This window comes from Oxyura jamaicensis, chromosome 12, assembly GCF_011077185.1.
Source record: "Oxyura jamaicensis isolate SHBP4307 breed ruddy duck chromosome 12, BPBGC_Ojam_1.0, whole genome shotgun sequence".
In the NCBI taxonomy this organism is placed as follows: Eukaryota; Metazoa; Chordata; class Aves; order Anseriformes; family Anatidae; genus Oxyura; species Oxyura jamaicensis.
The window spans coordinates 5565434-5582392 of NC_048904.1; the positions used below are offsets into that span (position 1 = coordinate 5565434).

The following is a 16959-nucleotide window of genomic DNA, read 5'->3' on the forward strand; positions in this document are numbered from 1 at the left end:
AAAGAGAAGGCCAAGGCCAGGCCCAGCACAGGCCAACAGCGTGGCCAGGATGACCAGGGGAGGGTGGCCAGCAAGGGGGAATTGAGGGTCGGACACAAACTCCCCTCCCATTTCTCCTGTTTTCCTAAATGACTCACCAGCCTGGGGAAAGAGGAAGCGCGATGGATTACACAACCGTGCAAAACTGGCAAGTGCCAAAGGACCATTCAAGAAATGTATTAATATTACTGGCTTAGACTCTCCAGGGGAAAAATGGATAGGAATTCAATAGACGATGATTAGATCATCAAACTAAAAGCAAATGGAGAATTATTCTACTTTGCTCTTGTAAGAGTGCACAGTTCAGTCCAGTGAATGGAACTCTAAAGGCCATGCAGGCAAAATGCAGACTTAAAATTTAAAGCAGATGAATGAGATGCACAAAAAAAGAACTGTTGTTTTGTTTAAAGAGTTAAGCCTGATCTCAATTAGGAGCTAAACTTATAGGGCAAACTGAAAGAGAGGGAAGAGCACCACAGTCACTGAGGTGACTTCTTCAGCTGGGGCACGAGGAAAAAAAAAAAAAAAAAAACTTTGCAGTTTCTCCTTGAAAAAGGGAAATTTAACACAGGAATCAGTAAGAAAGTGGAGTAATCAGCAATGTAGGCACAGGTGGGGTCATAAATGAAAACCTTGGCTCTTCCATAGGATCAAAAGAATTAAGGAAGGATGAAGGATTTTTACCTTTAGAAAGGCATTTACCCTCTGAATTACGGGGTAAATGTAGTATGCTGTATTTGTCAAGCAAGGATTGGCACATAGCCTCTAAAATACAGTGAATGAATACAAACGTGAACACATCTCCTTTGTGAGATTTAGTTTCTATATATTAGCATGTGAATTGTACTCAACCCTCTGTGGTGTCATATTAAAGAATTACACATCCGAATGTTCTGTATTTGAAGGGAAAACAGTAAAAAGACATTAACCTGGGCTCTGTGAGCTAGGAACAGATATAAGTCAGTAGAAAGCCAGTAACTGACCTACAAAATCTGTAGCATGAAAAGCCTACCAAGAAAAAAAATGTAAAGCAACAAATGATTTGAACAGCACATACAGCATGCAGAATTCCAAGCACTGTACAGACATAAGAAATGCAGCAGGAACACATCAAAATTTTTGTTTCAACTAAAAATTTTCCTTAACTTTATTACGTTAAAATACCATTACTTTAGGGAGCTGTTTGTATTGCTCTAGAGAGATATTTTACTGTGATGTTCAGTCACACAGTCAGCACAGAAGAGATGGAAAGAGCACAGCACAGATGTGCCACATAACCTCTCAGGGTCACTATTTCCATTACCTACAAAACAGATGTGACATAACCCGTACCACTTCAGGATTGACTGGTGAGAAGTCCTAAGCAAGAGCTAGATATTGTCTACTGTTATCCTCTCACTGAATATAGTTATGTTTTAATATTACCTCTACAGACCTCTCAAAATGACAAATTTGAAACTAAGTACAAGTTGTATGGTTATAAAATGTCATTGACTTCACATAGTAGGAGAAGGTTATTTAATTAGCGGAGGTCAGATTTTCAAAGGAGGAAGAGTTCAAAGACATGCATGGATACTTTTATTTTTCATTTAGTTGTACAAAAAAAAAGAGATAACTGCACAGGTAGTGGTAGTCACTGGAGCACTCTACTTCTGCATAACTTTTTTTGAATGAATAACGCCCTACCAGCCTCTGACAAGTGAAAGGAAACAGAACAGACTCCTCTTCCCCTTCAAAACATAGGACATGGTCCCAGGAAAAGTAATACAGAAACTGGTGGACAGGACTATCTGACATCAAGCCTATGAAATCAACTTTGTTGACATAGATAAGATCATTAGGGATGAGTTGGCGTACAATTTGTGCCCATCTTAGCTGTGCTGAAGAAATACAATAAAGTGAGACCTACTAGTCTCACTCTTCGCTCTTACAGCTCTTTTCCTCCAACACAGAATAAGTTACAAAAGCAAAAGGTCACAATAATTACTTAAAACCCAAGAGTTTCAGTGGCTTTGCTCATGCCTACATGCACAGACCTGACAGCGAAATGCAGGCATGTCTGTATCTGGTGCTGAAGATGAAGCCATCTCTTCAGCTTCATCGTTCTCAGTTATGACAGGCATTCAATTTCTACTAAGTATAGAAATAACATCGCAGCCTAAAGCATTTCCCTTAATGACTTAGACAGACAATAAGAACCACCAAGCAAAACCATGTATGATTTCATAAAGGAATACCTTTGGGAGAGGACAACAGTTGCAATTACCTCTGTGACTTTTGTAAGGAAGAAATAATCCTTGTGAAGTTGTGGCCTCGCCAGACACCCACAAAAATCAGCATTATGTCCTGTTTAGTGTTATCTGAAGCTTGTATTAACACCTGGCACAACCAGAACAGCACCGTGTACATGTTCATCAATGGAAACAAACATCTTATGGAAATGCAACCTCAGTTCCAGTTCTGAGGCAGGTTTAACAACAGTGAAATCTGGGTAGAGTTAGACCATAAGCCCATTGCATCTCTCAAAAAGGGTATTTGAGAGGCTAAAGACAAAGCATTCTTTAGCTGTGTTTTGTTTGTTTGTTTGTTGTTTTGTTTTGTTTGTTTCATTTTACAAGCACACTAAGTTGTGAGATTGTGCATGGCAGCTTGTCTTCCACAACATAAATGAAGACTATTGCATAAAACACTAAGGAATGGGCAAAATGATGGTATATTGATGATCTTACTTTGGGGGGGAATAGCAGGAAAAACCTCTGTGTGGGAATTTATTTATTTACTTTTAAATATCTGAATGGCTAAGAAAGCTCCCTGCCTAGTCCGTCTTAGCTTTTTGTCTCTTACAGATGTTTAAACATCCGACAGACAAGTGTTACAGATGAGTTGTTTTAAGAGAGTTTTTGAAAAACATGTAGCTTCGATCTGGAGGATTTTGAAAGACAAGCACACTATTTGGTCTGCACAGCTTACAGCACCCGTTAAAATCCTTCAGTAAAGCAATAGTGACAAACTACTGCAGTCAAAAAGGAATGATGTCAGTAAGAAGTACTGAAGTTAGTGCAGTGTTTTCAGCATTAATGTTACAATTGCCACAGTCATTATAACCATATTTTCATTCTGATTTAGCTTCAGTTAAAGAACCTATCAATTAATATTTACTTGTATGTGAGAACAATACATATGTTATTGCTCTAGTGGAAATTTGTTTGGAAATTATTAGAGACAAAAGCATAAATCCTTGAATAATTTCTATCCATACTACATCCTGCTTTGAATACATTAAAGTTGTGCAAGAGCCTTTCTGTATAACATAGTGCTTTTTATAAACTTAATCATATAAGTTACTTCATTTTTTTTTTTAATATACAATATAAAAGCAGATAGGTAATCTATCTAAAGCTAACTATTACAGTCTTCTTTGTAGCACCTATACAGAATGTAAGCTATATAATATGGAAAGCTTCCTTAATTACTTACAGAAAACGTACAACACCAGCCCCCTCTACCTTTTTTTTTTTTTTCCTGTGCGGTCATTATTCATTTGTGTTTTTCAGATCAATCTTTAAGTCTGATTACTTCTGCACATCCCTCAGAAGAGGAAGTGTCCTAGGAAAATGATACCCCAAACCACAGGGCAGTCTTGCAATATATTTATTGTAGTCATAAAGCAAATTTACCCAGACGTCTGCTTGTAATCATCTATAATAGTTTCAACATTATACCTTATTTTCCCTTCTTGGTTAATGAGTCTTTAGTAACAAGAGAGGTATTAAATGGAACAACATTACTGTATCACCACTTACAATACATTTGAACCACTTACTATTCAATAACAAAAAAAAAAAAAAAAAAAAAAAAAAGAATAAATACCAGCTTTTTCATTTCACTCAGAAAATAAACAAATTTTCATACATTCAGAGCAAACTGGGCAACTTCAATTTAACATGTTCATAAAGCTCATCCAATCCAAGCTGCCTGACTTCCCGTGCAGTTATAACTAAAGTAATGCTTGAAATAACTTGGTGCTGCTCTGTACCTGATAGAGTGGCTTGGATTCCTGCTAGTCTTAATGAAGCATCGTGTAAATGTAGTGCTTCCAAAATTTAAAAAAGAAAACCAATTACAGAAATGAAAAGTCACTGTTAAGGCATAACAGTTTCATGGAACTGGAAAAGAAAAAGGTAGGATTCATACCACATGTAATATGATGGCATGTGCATTGTAACAGACCTGTATTTAATATTCCCCTACTCTTATTAAGTTTTTGTTTATGCAATGGAGTTCATAAGTTTAAAAAGTGTTAAGCCATGTAATGTTACTGCTGGAACTTTCATTTATACTTTCCAATGCTTGAAGTTAAGACTATAAGGCTGATACTTCATCTGTGCAGTTTTCTTTTGCAATTAAAAATGAAGGTGCATTTTTAAAAGAACAGATTTTTAACAGTGGGAAAATAAATTAAGTAGGGAGGAAACTTTATTTAGTCCAAAATCTTGGAGTGCTGGGAAAGAAACAGTGAGGAAACAATAGCTCCACTGGAGCTACCTTGGTGTAGATGTCATCAAGTGACATTCCAATCTCTCTTTGCATTTGCTTTATGTTTCCTGCATGGTGGATCAGCATTGGCCATTACATAATCTGTTTTCAATGCATTCAAGTGCTCAAACACATTTGTCACAGTCACCAATCCCATACTTTATGCAATGCAATGTAAAGAGAAAGCATACTGATCTTTCAAAGTATGGGAAGCTCTCCTTAGATGATGTGAAATCGTAAACAGCATTGTTATGTGGAAGAAACCTAGGATTAGTAATATGGTAAAGCAAATAAAGCACTTGTATTTCTAATCTGGTGTCACTAAACTGAATATCAAGATCTTATTTATCAATATGAGTTGAATTCCTCATGAATTTTGTATTTCTATTGTCTAGGATTTATACTACATTACAACAGCTGAATTTGAGTTTTGGGAGAAAGAAAAACAACATACAGTACTGTCGTCCTGTAAAAATGAACGAGTGCTTCACAAGCAGGGTTCCAAGTCACATAACCAGCTGGGTCTTTTTGAGTTGGTTAATCAATCTTGATTTCAAAACTGGAAGAAAGAAGAGAGATAATTAGACTTGACAAACCCCAGAGAATTAAACAAATTAATAGAACAAACAAGAGGATTGATCTAAAGGATACCCCACAAAACTGAGAGCAAACAGCCAGCATCATAAACAGTTACAGACATAATGCAGTAAAAATAATGTGACCAAAAAGATCTGTGACCAAAAATCTACATTAACAGCTTGGAATGATGAGCCTCAGCTCCCAAAGTTTTTCACTCTTATCCATTTATCAGTGCTGTAGCCTTAGCAAAACTCTGGCCTCTTGCATATATATATAAATAAACAGTACTTTTAGTGCAGACAGGCGATTCTCAACTGGTTGTAATTTCCATCATCTTTAAAAATAGCTTGCACACTGACGATGACAAACCTAAACCTTCAGCACTTCAAGCTGTGTAGCTGCTCTGGAATAGCTACTCAACATTATTAATAATCACCATTTACGGGAGAAATGCAGAACATTAACCAGGAAGGTGAGGATGAAGGGCTGAAAGTGAGAAGGGGAAGCTGAAAACCAAGAGACAGATGAGAATGAAAAGGCTGACGGCAAAAAAGACAGTGCTTGTCATAGTAGCTTTGCTATCTGTTGCTCTGCCTCATATCAGAGAGGGGCAGGAAGAGTTAAAAACGCAATGTTTTATTTGTGCTGTATGGGCTTATACAGGAGGGGGCCTGCAGAGGATGGCAGGCGGTCTGCAGGCTGAGAGCTGAGGGGCCCCAGTGGCTGTGTGGCTGCCAGTAGGAGGGAAGGGGAGACGGAGAGAGGGGTGATGGACAAGAGATTCTCCTTGCTGTCTGTGTGACAGGAGAAGCTGGAAGTGAGTATCTGAGAGGTCTTAGAGTTTGCACATTGAAGTTGCCAGGAATAAACAACATTCTGCCTTTTTCCACAACAGACCGCCAAGGAGGTGCAGTAAAACCACAGGCAGCATTTGGACGAGGAAGAGAGGTCCTGCTGGACACGAGTGTTCTCTATGCGAACGTAACACTACGCCATAAAGGCAGACCTACAAAGTTTCAGCTTGCAAACACTGGAGAGTTAATGCCTTTTGAACTCTACGTGAAACACCTTTTATTATCCATGAGGGTCTCCCAACACAGACACCAGTAAACCCACATCTGCTTCATCTTGGATTGGCATCGCAGAGCTAGCTTCCCCAGTCCTCTTGGTACTAGGTTTGAAAGATACCAGGTCCTGTGAACCATTCAAATGCATTCAGTCCCCTCTTTATAACTAAAAGACAGCTTAAACCATTCAAAAATATTCAACTTTCATACTGCTTCAATTTGTGGTGCTTATTTCAGGATTAATACCACCTTCTGAGTATTCTAGGTAAATTCAGCTTAACATAATTTTATGAGGGAATTTCAGGATCTGGACACTATCTTTTTTCAAACCACATCTAGTTTTATTTTGAGGATTAAGGTTCATAATGTGCTAGGACTAAGCATTCTAGAACCACGCAGTATTACTACATTTTCTCTTCCCTCATTTCTGTGGAAATCAGAGAGGGAAGGAAAACAGATTTAACACAAAGGCATGCAGAGACCTTACGCTGCACCTAACACGTGACACTGACACAAGGAGGGAAGCAACTGTATTCCAAATTTCAACCTATTTGGAATCTAATTGTACTCTCGAGGTAAACGTGTGTGTTTGTGTGTGTATTCATTAACTGCAAATAAATCCTTTGGTCTTGTGCTCAATGACGATTTCCAGTCACTTTCTAGCAATTTTACAGAAACCACTTTGCCATTACAGTGACAAAAATGAAAAGAGCTGGAATAGAAGAACACAATGAATTTGTAAGCTAAAACCCAATAACTTAATTATAATCCAGTCTTAAAGTCTGCTCTTAAAATCTTGCCTACCAATGTAAATATCACTCAGCACAGGTTTTTAGCCAGGCCTTTACTGCCGAAGTATACCACCAGGTGGCAAGATTGCAAAATAAAGATTAAAAAAATCATTCCTATAATGCATTCAGTCAGGGCTGCTTCAAGGACCCCTTGCAGGGCAATGACAAGTGTTTTGTGAGGACTTAGGTAAGTGCTTAAATCCTCCCTGCATGGTTCTGTAAAATAAAGTATTTTAACTTTTCTATATCACACCTCACGCAGCCAATTTACTTACAATTACATTAAATTCCACACAAAACTCCCATTACATTAAATGGGGAAACTGTGACCACCAAATGTACTTCTCTAAGAAACTTGGTGGTGCCACCATTTTCCGTCTCCTTCTTCTTTCTCCGACATCTATTTTACCCTTTTTGAAAGGCCCTAAAATCTTATGTGACTGCAGGGATCTCCAGGTTTACATGAGAATACAACTCAGCAAAGATGGCTAACAAAATTATGTTTGGTAAACAGGGGACCTTACATGAAGTAGACCTACAATCAAACAAATCATTTTTCCCTCCCATTAAACTTTAATTTCTCACAAATTATTATATAATTCTTTATTATCTATATTGTTATCAATTATCTATAAACCAGGAGATAAGACAGCTGCTTTTGAGATCAGCCGTAACAGGAGCGTGCATTATAGATATATGAGCTTGGTTTAATGGCCTTAATTTCATAGAAAGTACATTACATTGTTATTTTAATTGAAATTTTAGGAAAAATGTACGTTCTGAGTAACTACTCAGAAATGTGTTACTATAATGTTTCACCCCAGATCTCAAAGGACACAACACAGCCGCACAGCCCAGCATTATGTGTTTTACACACATACATATATGCACACACACATATATAAGTAACTAAAAATATTTGTAAGACTTTATCTTCCTTACAACAAAACAAATAACCAAGCTGCACAGCTAAACAAGCTGATGAACAACCGCAGTTGACCCTAAGATACACAACACAAGAAAATGATTCCAGAAATATTTTAGGCTTTTTTTTTCCTTCCATTCGTAGTGTGGCACCTGCTTAATAATATACAGCTACACTTCACAACTGCTTAAAATATTGTCATTATCCCTTGAGCTATAAGAAATTACGTAGGTGTAAAATAATCAGAATGTCAAGTACATTAAATGTCAAGCATAAATAAGAACCAAAATTGGAATCTCTCAAAGATGCTAGCACTCCCACAGTTGGGCAAAAAGTGTTAACTTCAATAACTACCACCATTTGGGACTTGTATTATTTTACAAAACAAAATTCTGTGCCTTAATGGCATGTAATAACTTGAAAGCTGATTTGGCATTAGAAAGTAAATATTAACGAAGTCAATGAGAAAACTTCCTGCTCTGAAGTAGATTTTTATTTGGGACTCTCCAATTCAGACACTTCAGGGTATTGTACTGTTATAAAAACAAAACAAAACAAACAAACACAACACAGTACTTTGGAGAAGAAAAAAGGGAGGGATGAGTAATACATGAGCTTGTATTATTACATGGGATGGCACCAAGAACATAAACTGTAAAATAAACAGCCAAGTCATAAAATGTTTCTTCACCCATTAATATATATATATATATATATATAAATAAATAAAATAAAGTCCAATCCATTTTAAATTCCAGAATTCAACAACCATCAAAATGAAAATCAAGCACTCTTTCCCCAGTGTCTATATACTAACAAAATATTTCAAAGTGGAGCTATCTAAAATCCAAAGTAGATTGGAATCTCTTTCGAGAAGGTATTTTGTTTCAACTGAGTTCATGCCATACACTAGCACAGCAGAGTCTTGACCATCTTGTGGACCTCAATGAAAGCATTTCAAAACATACAGAAACACAATGCACATTATCCTGTCTTTAGGGGGCAACACCTACTGCCAGCTGTTCAAGGAAAATCAAGCAAACTTATTCTTGTCTATAATGAACTGCTGTCCTAATGCTCACATTTTCTTCCACATTAACTATTTAATTTTCTATCTGAAGTGACAAAAGTAGCCTTGCAGGACATCATGTAGTTCAGAATGGCTCTACTTAGAAGGCTTCAACCGAGAAATTCCCCGAACAGTCTGTGGTGTTTGACGAGCCAGGACCCCATCACAGAGAGGTTTACACAGCAAAAATGTGTCACAAAACAATGAGCTACTTAGGCACTCGCGTTGAAGAGATTCGTGGCCTTGTAGAGAGGCAGCATGGAAACTTCTCTGAATTTCTCATTCCAGCTCTACTCGTCCCCTTTTCTTTCAAGCATGGGGCTCTCTTCTGGGAAGAGCAATAACAGAGGCAATTGATTGACAAATGGATCAACAGGAACTGGACTGAGATCACCAAATCACTTTGCCTCAGCCATATGAAGCTGTCAGCCAGCAGTAATAATGAAATTGACTCTGATTTGATTTGGATTGAAGTTCTCAAGCATCAGGGTTAAAACACTTCCATGTAACTGTGACCTAGCTGCACACTCACTCAGAGAAAGATAAAACATGCAGTAGAATTGAAATGAGTTTTCCTCTCATGTTACAGAAAATATCTAACATTTCATACCTCTATCAGCATGTATTATTCATGTTTCAAGATTTCTACATTATAAGAGAAAACTCTCAAGCTCACAAACTTACGCAATTCTACAGTCAGTTTATAGAACCAAGGCAACCAGTATTTACCACCCTGGAATAAGAAAAAAAGGCTCTATCAACTGTTCAGCAGCTGCTAACATGCTTTTTCCTTTCATTCAATAGTACTATGATTACCACGTCAACTTAAAGCTATGCTTCTATCACAAAACTAAGAAGAAACTACTAAGTATAAGGGTACTAATAACTGGAGTAACATTAAAGGATTTGTTGATTTTCTTCTTTGTCTCCTGAAACAGTATGTAAATATACAACAAGCATTATGTATGTAAAATTAGCCAGTGCCATACAGCTGAGCAGCCACTCTTGAGGTCTTCAGAAAAATAACATATTTTCCTTCCCAGAGAGTACTGTGAACGAGTCCCAGGCTCAGAAAATTTAGGTACGTGTTCATATAAAAAACATAAATAAAATCCTCTTCAATGTTCAAGAACTCTCTCTAAAGCACTTACAATATAAAAGGAAATCTTACTAGGAGGTTGCATACACCTGATTTATTTCAGGAAACCAAACAAAAATAACAAGAGTGCCACCTATCCTTCAGCAAGAATAATAGAATTTCCCATGGAATGACCTTGCTGTTAAAAATGCAGCACAATAAAAGCTGACAGTTCAGAACATATAAAGCTCTCCATCTGGGCAAAAAACAGGTTAAAAAAAAAAATAAATAAAACAGAAAGCAAAGTGTTGCATGTAAAAGCAGGAAGAAAAAGAAATTGAGGAGGAGGATTTGAAAAAAAAAAAAATTTAAATAAATCTGTCAGGCATCAAGAAGATAAAATCCAAAAGCAAAATTAAGGGTATTTTAAAGCTTCCAGATGCATTTTGGACTTCAGTAATAATTTTCTGAAAATAGGTTTGCATGTAACATACAAGCAGCCGTCTTTGCCTAAAACAAACTGGAGTACACAAGCAGCAGCTGCCAATTAATAGGCAAAAAATGAGATTCTTCCTATGCAGGTAAACAGGGGCCACAAGCCGGGCGGGCAGAGGTTTGTTTCCATTTGTGTAAGGTTAGAGTGGACGTGTGAGTCACACAGGCGGGTAATCCCATCACCCTCATCAGGAAAATGAATAGAAGTCATTAAAAGGAATGAAATAAACATCTATCCTAGTGAAAGAAGCCAGTTTTTCTTTCCTGTAATGGACAGTCATGCTTCCCATTCTCCTGGAGAAAAAGCACATGAATGAGGGAGCTTCAGCTGGATCTGTGCATTTGGATATATTAATTTCCAAAGGATAGCTGTAGGCTCTTGAAAATATCTTCCTCAAAAAGAGTCCTAAGAGAACTAAACTACTAGGAGAAAGAGGATAAGTCTCAGCCCTTAGGACTGACTTGGTTCAAAGTGCCCTGCTGCAGCCGGTGACATGTGGAGTCCTTCCAGCAGCTGCCCCCTGTGAGCTCACGCAGTGGCTGGAAAAGGGCATGGGCAGCGACACAGCAAAGCCACACCAAGACACAAGGTTCACGGTACCACGATGAGGGCTAACCACAAAGAGCTGCAAAAAGATCTGTAAGGCCTCTGTGACTGAGCATCAACATGAAACTCAACGCAGGTGCCCATTGCACAATGCACTTAGGAAAGCCAATCCTGATGTCATGCTCAACTTGATGACAGCTGAGCTCATCATTTCCACATGGAAGCGAGGTCCTGGCATGACAGTGGGTACCCTTCCCCTTCTGTTCTCATGCCCATAACCTTCAGGCACAACCACAACCACAGGAAATAGTCACACAATACACTACTGATACCTCAAGTACATCGCACACAAAGAAGTCACACAGGCACACCAAGATATACAAAAACCAAAGTTCCCTGCCAAGGGTATCCCTACACAGCAGTCACCGTTGCCAGTTGCTTGGGCGGAAATCTCTTGACAGCAAAGCAATGCTTTTTAGCAGGTGGACAGCCGGTGCTGACACCTGGACACTTGTCCATGCAATGCTTCTAAGAGTGAGGAGCGAGACACCAAGCACGAGTGAGCATTGCTCACCAAGCAGATCTTCTACAGAGAAAAGATTTCCAGGATAAGCAAAATTCAATGTCATGTGGGAAGGTAACGGAGATTGCTTCAACCCTGTGAGAATTCACAATGTTAACACCACCACCCCTCAAAGTACAACCCTCTTAAGGGGTTTACTATGTTAAAAAAAGGTAGGAAATTATCCAAAAAAGTATTGCAACCTCTCCAAAGAACAAGGTAAGAAACAACATACACACAAAAAAAAAATCTCAAGTACCATGTTCAACAGAAGCAGCTCCACAGTCCTTGTGGATTGGCTTGCATGGAAAATAGCGAATGATCATTTATCCATGGCTGGAGTTTTGCTCTAGTGGTGTACATAATATCAGCAAACTCCTTAAGTACAATTACGGCTATATACTCAAGCTGGGACTATGTAGTATTTCACGCTCATTCAACTTGGTTTGGAATCACATCCAAGACATTCTAAATTGTGCTCCAATTACTGAATAAAAAAAATAAAAAATAAAAAAACCTTGCATATTCTCTCAGAAGTTTCAGAAGGATGCTCTTAATAAGTGTTGAAACAAAAAAAGGCAGGAAAGCAGAAATGTGACAAATATTTCCCATTAACATGTGCAATGGTTTCACTCAAAACAAGTTTTCTTGAAAAAAATATGTTTATATAATATCATTAACACGTTATATTACCAAACCAACTGTAAGTTTATGATGCGGCCATTTCAGCTTAGGACCTGTAAAAATTTAAGCTGGAAGGAATGAAATTCAAATCCACGTGGAACTAATGGGGGTAAAATCCTGAAAGAACAAATCCCTTAATGTATTTACAAGAGAAAAAAAAAAAAAAAAAAAAAAAAAAAAAAAAAAAAGTGGAAGTTTTGTTTCTGAGTTCCTAATGAACACTAAGCCCAAAGAAAGAGCAAAGGATGCAGCGAGGGTGGCTGGGAAACTTAACATGGGATGAAACAAACAAAGAGAAACACACACATGCACACACAAAGACAGACGTGCAAACTGCTATTAGTTGTAAGAATCAGAACCTGACCAGTTAACAAGGTGGATGAAGGTTACTCAGTCCATAGTACGGGTCCCTGCTGGGACTGCTGGTAGTCAGAACCTTCTCCTCAGGAGCACCTGCCTGATGGCAGCAAGATAAGCTATGCCCAGCTCACACATATATCAAAGTTACAAAACTGCGTGAAGAATTTAAGCAACCTAAAGATGCCCCATAAGGCAGCACATGTCCAAAAGGCACCATGGATCAGCTGCATTACTGTAAACCAAACCAAATAGTGTTACCAAAACACTATTTGAGTAGCGAGCTGCAACAGTATTTCTGAGAAGTTTTTTAATCCAACTTCATGCTCGGATGAAATAAACAACCTGAATAGAGAATTCTGTTGTAAGTGGTAATTTTTTTTCTTGGCATTTATTTGGTTTTGGAACTTGGATTAGCGTTCATGCTTGGTGTGACTGAAGCGGAACTGATACGTGATAGTGCCATGAATACTGCAGCTTTTGTGTAAGAGTGTTAATAGATATATACACAAAACCGGACCAAACATGGGAAGGTTAACATTACTCACTGTACCCCAAGGAGAGAGAGAAAAAGGATGTCAAATTGCACTTGTCGTTCCCAGACAGCAGGACTGTAAGCACCTGAGCTAGTGAGAGCTGGGAGCTGCCTCCCGGGGCCACGAGAGCTGCCCTCAATAGCCGTGACACAAGCCCAGCTCTGTGTCACCTGCACATGTGGCAGCAGCTCCCAACTCCTGCCAAGCCCCCAGCTTCCCTAAGTGCCACTCCAAAGCCGGAGCTCACGGGATTTAAAAGGCAGCTCCTCGCACTGACAGGCAAACTGTGCTGCCGCCGAATGACCTGCCCCACGGTGCCCCTGCTGCCTTGTGTCATGATGGTGGAGTTTGATAGGAATCGAGGAAAGAACAAGTGGGAAAATAAGAGGAGGGCTCAATAGACAAGGGTGCTCTTGCAGCTGGGAATCAGAGGCACAATGGCACACCTACGCTCTTCAGCTTAGAGTGACACCAGTCTTTTGTCATGAGGATCCTGCGTACTTCAAGAACGATAAAAGATAAAACACCTGAGGAGGAAAAGCAGACGCACGAACCTTCAGAGCAAACGTTCAGTGGTGGAAGAAAGACAAGAATGTTCAGCACTGTCTTCTGTCACAAGTAAATACGATCACAAGGATATTTATCCTCATTTTCAGAGATCCAAAGTAAAAGTATGAAATTCAGAATGAAGAACTTGGCACACTGGGAAGCAGGTGGGCTAAGTTACTCCGAAGCTCCACACACACGATGGTTGCAAAGACTCCCGCACCCACCCGCCTATGGAGCAGCACTGCCTTGCAGAGGGGCAGCAGTAGTTTGCAGCATCACCATCACCACAGGCTTCCAAGATAATCATCAGCTGCTAACTGCAGTCCTGATAGTAAGAGAACGATTTATATTTTCTTTTTAGTATTAATACCTGACATTAAGCATTCACTGTTTGTTTTCTGATTTGAAAATGAATGCACTTTACACGTCCTATCCACCCCGCAAGGAGCAGCACTGGGGCAACTAAAGAAACACGCTGCTCTGCCCTGCACTTGTCAGAACAAACAGGCACCGAGTTCAAAACTGTTGGTCTTCCTCCAGCTGGATACTGGATACCACACCTGAAATGGTCTGTGAATAAATGTGACGCAGAAGTATTTTAAAAGGTACTCTGCAAAGGTTCATTCTGACAAAGCTTTCTCAGTCTCCTGCTTCTTTGCAGCCATTACCATCTGCTCTGCAAGAGCCATCTTTGCAAACTTTTTTCCTGATTACCCAAAGACTCCAATAAAACAAAACCTTCTCGGTAAGCTGCTGCAGATTGCTAAATGACTGCCTTACAAAGGCCAAGGCAAGCCGATGAGCTTTGTGTAATCGCCAATAATAATTTAGATAACACACGCAAAACGCCATCCTATTCCCCACTCAGAACTATCAATCTTTCAAATAGCATTCCTAAGCCAAAACGAATCAGTCAGAAATGCCCAGTTCATTCTTTTACAATCAATTTAACCTGGCTCACAAGAAGACAGACAAATTGTGTTTGCCTCAAGCTTGAAGATTCTGCTCCAGATTTATAGTTGGAAGAGTCTCTATACAAGTAATCGTACACATCCAAATGACTATTCCTTTAAAATTAGCACCTAAAATTATATCAATAAAATAAAATAAAATAAAATAAAATAAAATAAAATAAAATAAAATAAAATAAAATAAAAGCAGCTTCCTCATGCTGCAGGTTTTCCTTATCTGTTTAACTCCTCAAGGGTTTGCTAGAAATGGGGCAAATAAAGCTTCTACTAGAGCAAATGAAAAAATAACCTTCTTGACCTTGTTCCAAGAGGAAACAAGTAAAAAAAAAAAAAAAATGAAACATCCAACCACTGCCTATACTATGAAAAACTTGGTTTGGTATCTGCTCTGGTCTGTGGCCCACAGCTCCGATGCCCCCGTGCACCCAGTGGGTGCAGCGCCAGGCAAGGTGCCCCTCCCGGCCCTCCCTGGGTCAGCGGAGGCAGTGTGAAAGGCTGTCCTGCAGCCAAGCACCTTCCCAAGCCTGGCAAGCCCCAGGGCAGTTCCGCCAGGCACCAGCCCCACACACTACAGCAGCAAAACCCTCGGAAGAGGTGCTCAGCGCCCTCGCGCAACACGCAGCAAGTGCTGGACGGTACACGGCTGGCTTTTGCAAGCACTAGGCGTGGAGATCCCCAGAACCACTGGATGAAGGTTTTTTCAAGCTGGTACGAGATATCCACTTGCTATACCAATGCCAGTCACAAAGAGTTTGTATTTTTTTACCTTTTTCTCTTCCAGTTTCCTGGGAAGCTACAGCCACTCTGCCAGCTTTCTGGCCATCGCCAGTGCTGCATTTGTCTCCTCAGTGATAAATAATCTCAGCTGAAGCACAAGGTGAGGATGACACGCCAGCTGAAGACAGCACAAACTGGGACTACCTGCTTTCTTTAAGGTTTGCATTGCTCTGACACAGCAAGTGTATATCAAGTCTCTCACAAGCAGCTCCAAAATCAGTTCAAGGTCTTGATCGTAATCCTTTAAGTAACCCCATTTCTGTACAGAGCAAGTTTAGACTGTGCATTTTCAGACCTACATTTCCCTGGGAAGGACACAGATTTGGGAAAAAAAGAACCATAGGAAGGACATGAATGAAGTCTTCCCTACTGAAGGGATGCAGACACAAAGCAGCTATTTGGATGTCAGACAGAGCCGAAATGAAGGCATCTCTAGGAAGCTCTCATCCTCAGCAAGAACATCTCAATGCCAGAAGCAGAACTGGAAACAGAAATTCTTTGTTCACCAGCAACCTCCTCCCCTGGTCTTTTATTGCCCCTAATTCCATACTGATATCAAAAGTTTTGACCCAGAAAAGATGGATTTCATATAGGAGTGAAAGCTAGCAACAGAAATAGCTCTTTGTAAGTGATAAGCACTGCAGTCTAGAAGTCTCTTTTTGGAAGAAACAGACAGCTACAATCGAAGGCATTAAGTCCACTGTGTGAATAACACCGTAAAAGACAGGACAAATACCTAAAAGGAAGGATAAACAAATGCCTGCTGCCCCCAGGTTTTCAACAAAATGATTATTTCTAAGCTACAGAGGTGAACAATACTATGTATAACTCAAAGGTCATGCAAATGAAAACAGGTCTATTAAGAATACTTGGTTCTTCATTCAGTTAGAGCAATTAAGCCGTCTCGTACTCATGGCACTGCTGTCCACAAGCAACCAAGGAGGTTTGTTTCTGTTTTGCTGGCAGAGCTGTATGGAAAAGTTTACAGGCTTCATTGTTTGTGTTCTGATTAGCAAAATGCATTGCTAATAGCCTTGTATTGTCAATTCTGACCATCTATAATCATGTGTCATCCTCTGTCCTAATCCCAATATTCACTAAAATAACATCTTAAAACATTCAGATTTTTAATCAGCAGTGTCTTAAGATCATTAAACTAATTTAATACAATGATTAGTTTTTAATTTGCTCCTAATTTTTCACCATCAAAGTCTTAGAGCATGATATCAAACAAAATATAGCTTATTTAAAAACAGAACAAAACTGACATTCCCATCTAATTACACAAGACAGAAATAACCATTATTAAAGAAAAAAAAAAAAAAAGTTTCATTATCAGAAAATTCACCAATTCACCAAACATCTGAAAATGTGAAAATATGTTGGGAATGATTTGA

At 39.1% G+C, this 16959-nt stretch overlaps 1 protein-coding gene across 11 annotated transcripts in view; it reads right to left on the bottom strand.

The window, feature by feature from the left end:
* Positions 1-16959, bottom strand: part of ATP2B2 (ATPase plasma membrane Ca2+ transporting 2) — a 405121-nt gene that overhangs the window by 261662 nt on the left and 126500 nt on the right. For all 11 annotated transcript variants that reach the window (XM_035337444.1, XM_035337435.1, XM_035337434.1 and 8 more), the window contains exon 3: positions 5030-5134. The gene's annotated coding sequence lies outside the window, so the exon portion shown is untranslated. The remainder of the gene's footprint in view (positions 1-5029; positions 5135-16959) is intronic.